We start from the raw sequence: 11,595 nt of genomic DNA, 5'->3' as shown, positions 1-11,595 counted from the left end.
AATCATTAGGAAAAACATCGTGCAATTCCTTTAATAAATTTTTTAAATCACTAGCAACCTTTGCTTGTTGAGAAGTAGCCATTGGTGGAAGAGATGAGAGAGAAGCATGCGGCGTTGAGGAATGTTCAACAGATTTAATGTTAGAGAGAAAATGAGACAATGAGTAACACAAGAAAAATTGATCTATTTTATCATCAGAAACAAGCTGCATAGGCTCATCTATACATATCAGTGGTGAAGAAGACACATCCTTCTCTCCTAACAACAACACATGTGTGCCATGGGATTCAAACATCAAGCTGTTGTGCTCGTAGCTACGCTTCAGTGATGGTCCTAGGCTATACAACCATTCCCTACCAAGGACCACGTCTGCCCTCTCCATGTTCATAACCTAAAAATCCAAGAATTGGAGGTGCCTTGTACTTTCAATGATACAGCTTGGACTTGAGTATCCCAGATTTAGACATCATATCCATACGTCATTGCTACCTTGTAGCGATGGGTACTCGGAGTTTGAGGCAATTTGAGTTTTTTCACCAATCCATAACTAATGAAATTGTGAGTAGCATCGTCATCTACCAAGATGCACATTTTGTGTCCTTGAAGAGATCCGTGCATACGTACTAACCCATGTGGTCCGAAGGTCTGTTGCCACATGGAAGCTGTGAGACAGCATTCATGCACCACCTCGATGTGTGTTACTTCCACTGTAGAGAATCTTAAGGAAGATTCAAGAGGTATCAGTTGCACCGTGTGCACTGCTTTCTCGTTGCCATGAGCAACATATTTCCCCTTGGGACAATCCTTTTTGCCATGACCGCTTCCCAAGCATTGAAAACATAATTTCTCTTTTTTAGCCTTATCAAAGTCCTCAGGAAAGAGAGGCCCTTTGGACCCCTTGGATTTTTTACCTGCTCCATAATTGGCTACTATAAATTTCCTTTTATTATGCCCATACTGTGTGCATGTATTACCATGTGTATTAGCAGGCATGTGATTATTATGTGATTTCTTTTCATTTGGATCATCATGAATGTGTGCTTTCACTATGGCTTCCTCAAGTGTTTTAGGGTCTTGAGTCTTGACGTGCTTCTTAAGCTCTGGTGTCAGATCGTAGATAAACCCATGTACTTGATGAAAGGTGTCTAGTCCTTCCAACTTGAGGATAACATCCCGATAGTGAGAGATATATTCAAGTAATGATGGGTGTTGACGCATGGAACACGTGTCCCAAGCTGTCCAATTCCGATTTGCCTCATTTGTAGGCAAGAATTCTTTGTGAAACATAGCCTCAAAGGCTGCCCAACTTTGTGGTATGATATTCTTCTCCTTGAGAGACATCCACCACTTGTAGGCCTTGCCTTCCAGAGTTAATCTGTTTGCAATGCTCTGATTGCTTTCGGAGTACGCTGTAAGGCGTGAATATCATCCCACTTGCTGAGAAAGATATTCACTGCATCCTTATTGCGATCTCGGTCTTCTCCCTTAAAAGTGGTTTGGTGTTTTTCAACAACTCATCCACCTCCTTTGTAGTGAGAGTGTGCAAAGAATCTAGAGATGGACCTTGTCCATGATCAGAAGGGCCTTGTCCCTGAGTAACAGTTTGCTCATGCATGTGTGTGTCAATAGGGCCCTTGGTCTACTGCTGTGTAAGTTGTATCACTAATGTAGATAATTTAGTGATGTTTTCATTTAAAGATGCAAAATTTCCTTCCATGACTAATATGAGTGTCTGAAGTGTACGAAATTCTTGAATATCAAGCAGTTCATAAACGTCGTCACCCACTGTAGCATCGCGGGCACTCTCCATGAGAGCATCCGACTATGAGCCATCACAAGCATGATCAGGCGTATGATGCTCAAAATCAAAAGTCATATTGATGTCTGAATCCATGGCGACATCGTGCAGTGGAAGGAATAGAAAGAAAAATACCTTGAGTTGATGAAAAAGAATCATGTGGTCGTAATTGGAATCGCAAAAGGTACTTGGCTGTGCTAATTACGTTGGTTGTCCAAGTTGTAATCAATCCACAAATCCACCCGTGCAGGTACCTTGCTTGGACATGTCGTAGCCGAGTCGGTTACAATTTTTATTGCTTTAGTGTAATTGGCTTTATGAACACGGTCACCAATAAATCAATTTGAAAAATTTATCGACTACACAGTGGATTGTCGACTTGCTGATTGTTGTACACAGGGTAGTATCGACTTGAATTGCCGGCCCCTTTGCCGATGGTAGCCGAGTATGTGGTCACAAATTGCGACCACCGTGGGCTCGAAGCTGCGATGCGACCCCTGTGGGTACTAGCCCCAAGAAATTTTTGTTTTGCCCTAAGGCTTGTGGGCGGCTTAATATGTGAGGCCCCTTTTTTTGTAAAGCCTGGCTATGGCGACAATAGCCTGCAGTGATGACGAGCAAGAGGCAAAGCGCTATGGCGCCCTCCCTCTTGCGCTACTCTCGCGGCTGCAGTGATGGGTTGTTCGCAGCTGAGCAATGTGCGCTAGCCGAGCCCAAGCACCCCCGATTTGGTGAACCTTGCTCCTACTCGCCCCTTTGATAGGGTCCGATCCCGCGCTGTTTGCAACTCGCCCTCTCCCCTTGTTAAGCAGCCATGCGTATTGTCGACCTCCCTTTAATTGCATGACATGCAAAGGAGACGACTCTCTACGCCTGTGAATGCCCAAAAAAGTGGCTCTAATACCAGTGTAAGGACCTGAGGTGACTAGACCCTTGAATCCACCTCCCAACCTCCCACTATATAGGCAATGCTCCTAGCCCTTTGCCCTAGCCGGATTCCCTTGTCCACACTGCCCAGTCAGGCCCCTGGCCCAGTCCATGACTCCCTGGCCTTGCCCTTGTCCTCACATGTATAATTATCATTTATTTACTTTTGTAAATTTACTTTTGTCCAATTACTTTTGTCAGTTTTGTATCTTTATTCTGCAAAGAATACTATGCATGATGGAGTTAATGGTTATATTGTCTTGTGGGTGACTACTTTCGATCTATACCTTGCACTTTCTTTCAAAGGTGAATCTGTGCTTATCTTGGATTCATTTAGGTATACTTTATTCTGAAAACATTCAATATGGTTGATGGGTGAATGCCCTGCCACCCAAAATTTTTTACTCTTGGGTGTCGCTATAAGCGTCTCTATATAAGGTTGTGCAACATCGCTATAACCGTCGCTACAGAAGTACTACAATCGTCTCTATATAGCAACGCATATAGCGATGATTATAGCGACGTGCCTGTAGCGACTTCTTTAGTGACGGTCTTAGCGACGTCAAGGAGTATAAAAACCCAATGTATTTTCGTCGCTAAAAGCGTCATAAGTACACATAATCTCTTGTAGTGGAGCCGTACTTTTGAGGCTCATCGACGTGTGGGAGATGCACACACGTGATGCCTGAGTAGCAGCGAGTTCCTTAAGCAAGCACCGCATGTTGTCATGTACACAATCGTGACTAGTGCCAGTTCTATAAGTCTTGCATTGCTACTGAAACCACACAAGGCATTGGAATGAAGACCATACCAGTATAAGTTGATTTGGAAGTAGATGTGTCCAGTGGTCACTCCAATGTAGTTGATATAATATGTGCAATGCCTCCATAGAGAAACCAACACATAGCACCCAAGCAAGCAAAGGATATCATTCTAGTCAAGAGCTACCTATTCATTATGATGGATAAGGAGTGGATAAGTGGCATTTGAGCTACCATCATCTAGTTATGTGAATGGAATGGCAAGGATGGAATAGAGGCATGACAATCATGTGGAAAAAATATGTTACATGTAACAGAGATAGCTTTCTAGGAGTCGCTAGGTTAAAAAATGCACACGCCACTTGTGTTGTGTGAACATTGAATGTCCATACCATACTATTTATTGGAGGACAAGATTGTATAATGAGGTTCACAGGCATGTGGGGTATTGGAGGAGGATAGCCATAGGCTTGATTTTGTTACGTTCATTGAACCAATTGTTAGGATAGGATATGCATCTACACATGAGGATAGAGAAAATTGGCCAAGGTAAAGACTACAAATACAATATGGACAATTGGAAGAACTAAACCATGACATAAGATGACTTGTTCTTGGATTCTACAAAATCAAACAGATAAATGTGGATGATTCATTAATTAAGGCTCACATGATATTAAGCATGAAGTTTCCTTTTGGGGTTGCAAAAAATACGGGTCAAACCCTAGGGGGTTCTAGAGGGTTATGTTTGGTTTTGCAATACAAGTAACATGCACACATGGAAGATTCATGACATGGTGGTGGGAACACCTAGACCTACACCAAGTTTTTGGGGGGTCGCTAAGGGCACACACATATGACACTCTAAGATAAAACATCTCAAAGCTAATGGATTTGTGCTTCTTCAACATGGAACTCTCTCGATTTCTTGTCTGCTCAGAAGTACTCGCTCAAGAAATGGAACTTCCTCTGCATGACAAAGCGTAACCTATAACAGCTTGTGCCAATCATGGGAATTTAACGCATACAATTTAATGCTTTTGCCTTTCTTTGCCTTTGTAAAAACTCCCTTTTGTGACCTCGTGTATTTTGTTGGTGCAAGAATAGATGTAATGGATATGAAATTTTTACATAGTGGACTCCCCGAGATTGTAGTGCTATGCCCAAATGCTTGCCCAATTTGCCATTATAAGATTTAGAGGTGTCTACCCATTTAATGGAGCCTTGTATTTTCTATGAACTTGGGGTATAAAACCATGGTTGTTTGGATAGATTACCTTATGCAAGGTAGATATCTATTCACTCCAACACCAATGATGGACAACAAGTTGGACATGCATTATGGATGGATGTTGACAACCATGCACTCATATCATATTGTTAGAGAAACGCTTCAAACTTTGAATGGTAAACATAACATACAAAAAATATCTCCAAGGCTAGCATATTCATGCATAGTTCAAATAAGGATACCCCTCACAATGGCCTCTCTCCTCTCCTTTGGAAGTGAAACACCAACAACAGGGATACCCTTCTATAACTCCTCTAGCTCCTCGATGAGGGGATTGAGGTAGACATCAATATTTTCCACTTTGTACTTTCCCTGCACAAGCAAAGAGAGATGTATGGTGTCCTTCTTGATAGTCTCCCATGGTACTGAAATATCTTAATTGATGATCACCGCCAAGTGCCCCATGATGTAGACTTGGTGCCAAAGGGATTGATAGTGCTATTTTTCAATCCAAGCCTCAAGTGTCAAGGCTCTAGCCAGAACTTGGGCCAATGAATCTTGATGTGCCTCTATGCAATTGTCTTGTACACGTGTGAAAGGTAGTTAGTTAAATTTAAGAATCTTTAAAAATTACATGGCTCTAAAAAATAAGTGGTAGTAGAGGAGGTGTAAGGTAAACTTTCATTAGTCAAAAAAGAGAAAATACTACAAAATCAATAAATTAAAAAATTCAATAAGTAGGAAAAGTGAGGAAAACAAAATTGTACTAAAAGGACTATTAGTTAGAGTGGAGGTTAGAAAATCACAAGCTTGCAACATCGGATTCTTTTTTGAGCGTTTTAAAAAAGTAAAACTCAGTAATAACTGGCGCTCTTAAAAAAGAAACAGAGCAAGGTATGCCATGTTTTTGGCATACTTTGCTCAAGTTTCCCTTCCTGCCATCGCACCTGTTAGCACCATGTCCTTCCTTCCCTTCTCTCTCTCTCTCTCTCTCTCTCTCTCTCCCACACACACACACACACACACACACATCAAACTTAATATTTTGGAGGATCATTCTTGACGGATGTTTGTTGGAGTAAGGATGCAACGAAGGAAGGATGCTATAGCATTGATAAAAGATCGACTACTACAAGGAGTGGAGTAGATAGAGGTAAGTCTATTTTCACCCCCCCTGTTACCCCAATGGTTAAAACATGCACACGCACACACACACACACACACACAGATTGCTTGACATGCACGTGCACACACACACACACTGCTTGACATGAACGTGCACACACACACACATTTTTTGGAATGCATGCATGCACGCGCACGCGCACACACACACACACACACACACACACGCACACACACACATTCATGTTTGAAATGCTTACCGCTTTCATTTTTTGCTCTTTAGTTTATCCCCAATCAATTTGTGTGTCCTAGGTGCTGGTTCTATTTGTTTGGAATTTGTCCTTGGTGTTGCTTTGAGTGTGTGTGTGTGTGTGTGTGTGTGTGTGTGTGCGCGCTATTTTTTTACTTACACTTATACACAAAAGAATATAACATTTCAAAAGAGATTTGGATCTAAATTAAGGGAAATAATTAGCATAAAAACAATTTACTCTTTGATTCATCTTTGTACATCATTGTGAGAATGAGGTATCATTCTAGTGGTTTGTACATAAGATAGTCACTAACAACTTATTCTAAAGTGAAAGAGTCCAGGTTCGACAGTGATGGACAATAGCTTGGCCAAAAAGATCCTAAGTAAAGATAGATTCCTCACCTTCATCCATATAAACAAAGCAACGGATTCATTAGCTTTGAATATGTATTACAGGTGTCAACAAACCTATCAGTTGTTATGCATGTTCTATTTGAAACCTTTTTAACTTATACTACCGTCCATGTAGTGTTAAATATCATCAATTATCCATTCTTAGAAGAGTAAGTCACATACGGAAGTCACATGTGTGTGTGTGTGTGTGTGTGTGTGTGTGTGTGTGTGTGTGTGTGAGAGAGAGAGAGAGAGAGAGAGAGAGAGAGAGAGAGAGAGAGAGAGAGAGAGAGAGAGAGAGATGCTTGATTATAGTAGGTTTATTTATTAACTGGGTAATAGAGTGATAATAAGTAGGTTTACAAAAAAATAAAATGACCATAAAGTGACTGAGTGTTTAAAATAAAACAAACATTAAAAAGAAAGAAAACAACTAAATGGGAAAAAATTAAATGAGTTGTATATAAGGAGAAAAATGGGAGGGAGGGAGAGAGAGAGAGAGAGAGAGAGAGAGAGAGAGAGAGAGAGAGGGAAGATGTATATATAAACAAATAAATAAATAAATATATATATAGATACATAGAGAGAGAGAGAGAGAGAGATAAGGGGATGTAGTATGTGTGTGTATGATGAGCGATTATTGATGCTTCAAAATTGTGGTGATGAGAGTCACAATGGAGAGCCTACACTATGGCTAGGAGAGGAATGTGTATAGGTCTAAGTCATGGATGAAAATGTGAGGGAAGCAAGTTCGGATGTGACCAAAATCTGAGCACTCTAGTAGTGTGTTGTACTCAGACTCTTGAACTTGAAGTGAGCATAATGTGCACAATCAATTTGACTCTTCTCCATTTCCCCAGCACCCTATCTCGCATCTAAGGGAGTGGGAACTAAACTGAATGGTTGTGATAGTGTGTATTGTTGACAAGGGGATAGGATCAACCATGTATGGGTGAGTTCGGTTTCCTCTTTCAACAAATAACATGGTCTTGTAGCTAGGAGGCAATATGGGTGGCATAGTGTATGAAGCATGAACCACTTGATTTCTCCCAAGCAATAATACATTAGCGTTGTCAAAAATCTTTATTCACTTGGGAGTCTATTGAGGCATAATGTATCAAGTGTAATGCATCCCATCTTCCAAACCACTTCTTTGTATCTTGCATCCATCACGTGCTGAAGATCTTGTTTTTATGTGTCTTTTGAACCATTTTGCTTTTTTTCCATGCAATTGTAGTAAGTTTAGGTGAGGGGTTTTGATGTATCTTTATCATGTACTTGACAACCCTTTCCATGCCCATAACCTCAATTTCAAGTGATCCTGACTCAAGAAGTAGTAGCATATATGGTGTTTTTGTCTTAACTTGGAGAAAGTTTGTAAGAAAACGCTTTTAGGAATTCTATAAATCTTTTCAAGTTGACTTTGAGATGCTCTCTCCCCACAATTCAAATCCATAAAGAAGAACCGGTGTCTCCAATGTGCCAAAAAGGTACTTCTTGAGGACCCAACACTTGATGTTTCCTGCATTACACATGTTCTCAAATGCATAGTATACTCTCTTTACGGATTCCAAATGACATGTAGGACATTCATGCTACTTTTGATTGGTCGGAACCTCGAGGCCAAGGTAGTTAAAGCTCTCAGCAACTTCAAGTGTCTCATAGTTGTACACAATGCATGGCTTCTCTTTATGGTTGGTTTTTACAAGCGTAACCTTTGTTTTGGACTCATTCCCAATCAACCCACTATGAAAGCAAAAGTTCTCAAGGAGAACCATAAACTTTTGTGCATCCTCTAGAGTGTGTGCTAGAAGCACTACATCATCTTAATACAACAAAAGTATGATTACCGCATTGCAAATAGTGACCTCTTTAGTGCCTTCTTCTTGCATAAAGTCAAGTAACATTGTTCCAATCAATTGGTGCATAGACAAAAGAGAGTTGGTGACAACGAAACCCCAATAGTGCTTGAAAAAATTTCTAAAATTCCTCTTCTCATGTGAAATTGACACATCACCTTCTCATAGATTCAAGAAACCACAAGCATTAACTCACTTGGCACTTGGAGTTCTTCGATCCTTCTCCACAAATTTCTATGTGGAATCATCTCAAAGGCTTTCTTCGAGTCCACAAAGAAACAACACAATCACTTACCTTTCAACCAACTTTCCTCCATGAGAGCAGGAAGAGTAGCAATATGATCAATGGTGTTATGGCGCCAACAAAAACTTGCTTGTACTTTTGTACGCTTGCCATTCTCTTCATCCCAATAACTTAGTTCTATCTCCATTATACACCCAAACAAATTTTCCATAAGAGACACAATTATTATAGTCTTGTAGTTATTTACTTCTTTCCAACCCCTCCTTTACGCAAAGTCTTCACCCAATTAGTACTCCAATCACAAGGCATAGCATGTTGAAATGCAAGGTTGAACATATCACACATCCGCTCATGTGTAAAATCTCCTATCAATTTAATCATCTCCGTCTTGATACCTTTAAGATCTCCCGCATTGCAAGTGGCCAACACTTCAAGCCCATTGCATACATACTCAATTGTAAAGAAAGAGGGCATACATGGGAGTGAGCCATAAAATTGCATTTTCTAGCATTTGGCTGCTCATGTAGTTTCCTACAATGTGAGTACATATCCACAAGAGTCAAGCTACAAAACTCTCAACCCACTTGTCCCTCAAGTGTCTCCAAAATATTCCACATGCATGTGCCTTTTCTTGTCCACTTGAAAAAAAAGAGAGATGTTTTACTTGTCATCTTATTCTCTTCTTTTGAACCAATGCCTTGTATATATGCAAATGACTTTGGCAGTCTTCTTTGTCCATAGTTGCATCAAGATTTATCAAGGACTTTCAAGAATCTTGACATTCTTTATCAAATTACCACCTTTTTCATGATATATCTTTGTTGATATCATGGACATGCTTTATGGAAAAAAATTCTTCAGCACAAGAACAAATAACTTTCTTGAAATCTTCCCATTCAGTTTCCAATTGTGTGTCATGTGAAAGCTTTGTCATCCAAAACTTTTACTCCCATTGCAATACATACAAGTAATAAATTTTCTTCCCTTTGGCTAAGATTATCTTGCTTAGTTGCTTCTCCATATGCAAGCTCAATACATAAGGTCCAATGGTCTAATTTTGGAGTCCATTGGCTAAGTGTAAAACTCTTCATGCAGTACATGATGGCTTTTAAGAGTAGCATATAGAAAATCACACTATCCCCATTGTGTTTTCTACATGTAAAGTCATTATCTCCACTCCACAAAGACACACCATTGGCAATGAGAATACCTATGCTTCATGCAGTACATGATGGCTTTTAAGAGTAGCATATAGAAAATCACACTATCCCCATTGTGTTTTCTACATGTAAAGTCATTATCTCCACTCCACAAAGACACACCATTGGCAATGAGAATACCTATGCTATTGCACGTGTAAAAGCAACTTTCCATAGTGATCCGGCTCTTTCTTATCCATTGAAGTACGATCATACAAGTGAGGTTCCTTCAACTCCCTTGAAATGTATGGAATATCAAATTTTTTAGTATCATGTTGCAATGTTTTTGTGCAAGCATTCATATCCCCAAAGAATATAGCCTCACCTTTGCCTTTCAAATAAGCAATGTCCTCCTCTAAATAAAAAAATGATTGATCTCTATCCATGCAAGCATAAAAGGGAGGGATCATGACGACAAATGTAGTAATCGGGTACATAAATGGGTGCTCTTTTTGGTGTCATAATTTTCATCCATACATAACATTTGTGGTTTTCATCTTTCACAATCGATACACAATGTTCCAATCCTTTCTTAACCATACATGCTAGCCCTCTTCGTTGCTTGAGATTCTTTCACCACATCAATCAATGTACATTGTAATCCTCTAACCCGTTAATCATGTGTGTATCATGCTATCAAGTTTCAACAAGAAGTACAACATTGGCTTTTATTGTTAGTTTATGTATACCAACCCCCACATTCCATGGTTATCCATTGCAATTCTAAAAGTATACTTTCCATTAAAACTTGGTCTCATAGGTTGCACATTTCTATTTGCTTGAGGGACTTGCCTCCTCCTTGGACACATTTTCTGCGTGAGAGATCTTGTTGTTTTTCTTATTTCTCTCCTCATATGACTTGTGATGCATATTTTGTTCACACACACACACACACACACACACACACACACACACACACACACACACAGAGAGAGAGAGAGAGAGAGAGAGAGAGAGGCAAATAAAGAGAGAGGAAGAGATAAGAAAGAGGGGGAGACACGGGGAGGGAGAAGCAAAGAGAGAGATAATAAGAGTGATCGAGAGAAAATAAAGTGGAGATAAAGAGATAGCGGGGATTATGCATGTATATATATGTAGTTATGTATACACATATATATGCGTGTGTATATGCATGTATATAGGCACTAAGAAAGGGAGAATAGCACCCAATGGTCGATGCTTTCTCCTGGGTATTGTCTCTTTATAATCATGAAGTTGCAATCTTTTGTCCACTCAAGTATGGATTACCAAAATGTACCCTTGGTTGTACCACGACTGAGATTTTGGTGATATCTAAAGAGGTGCCACTAGACTATTGGCACTACTAGCCCCTACTTATTTCTAATAGTATATGTGTATGCATGTAGATAGGTATCTATGTGAGTGAGTATGTATGCATCTATGAGAGTGTGTATGTGTGTATATATGTGTATATGTATATATGTGTGTGTGATGTGTGTGTGTGTGTGTGTGTGTGTGTGTGTGTGTGTGTGTGTGTGTGTGTGTGTGTGTGATAGAGCTTGTGTGTATACATCTAATTTACCTCTCTTTGGAGACTAGGTGTATGTTAAGGTGGGAAAGTAGAGGGAAACAGAGAGACAAAGAAAGGTGTAGATAAAAAGGATTGGGTGTAGACATGTAGTGGTGTGTAGATTTGGTAAGGGAGATTAAAAACCGGATAGGTCCTGATACTTTATAGCTAATCTCTTGTAGATTTTTGATGAGAGACCGTCCATTGCATTCTTCGTTTGGTTGGTTCATGTCATCCTAGGTGGGCACCCATCTAGGGTGCACATCACCTCCAA

This window comes from Adiantum capillus-veneris, chromosome 11, assembly GCF_014529385.1.
Source record: "Adiantum capillus-veneris isolate H3 chromosome 11, ASM1452938v2, whole genome shotgun sequence".
NCBI lineage: Eukaryota > Viridiplantae > Streptophyta > Polypodiopsida > Polypodiales > Pteridaceae > Adiantum > Adiantum capillus-veneris.
This window is presented reverse-complemented; position numbering follows the sequence as displayed.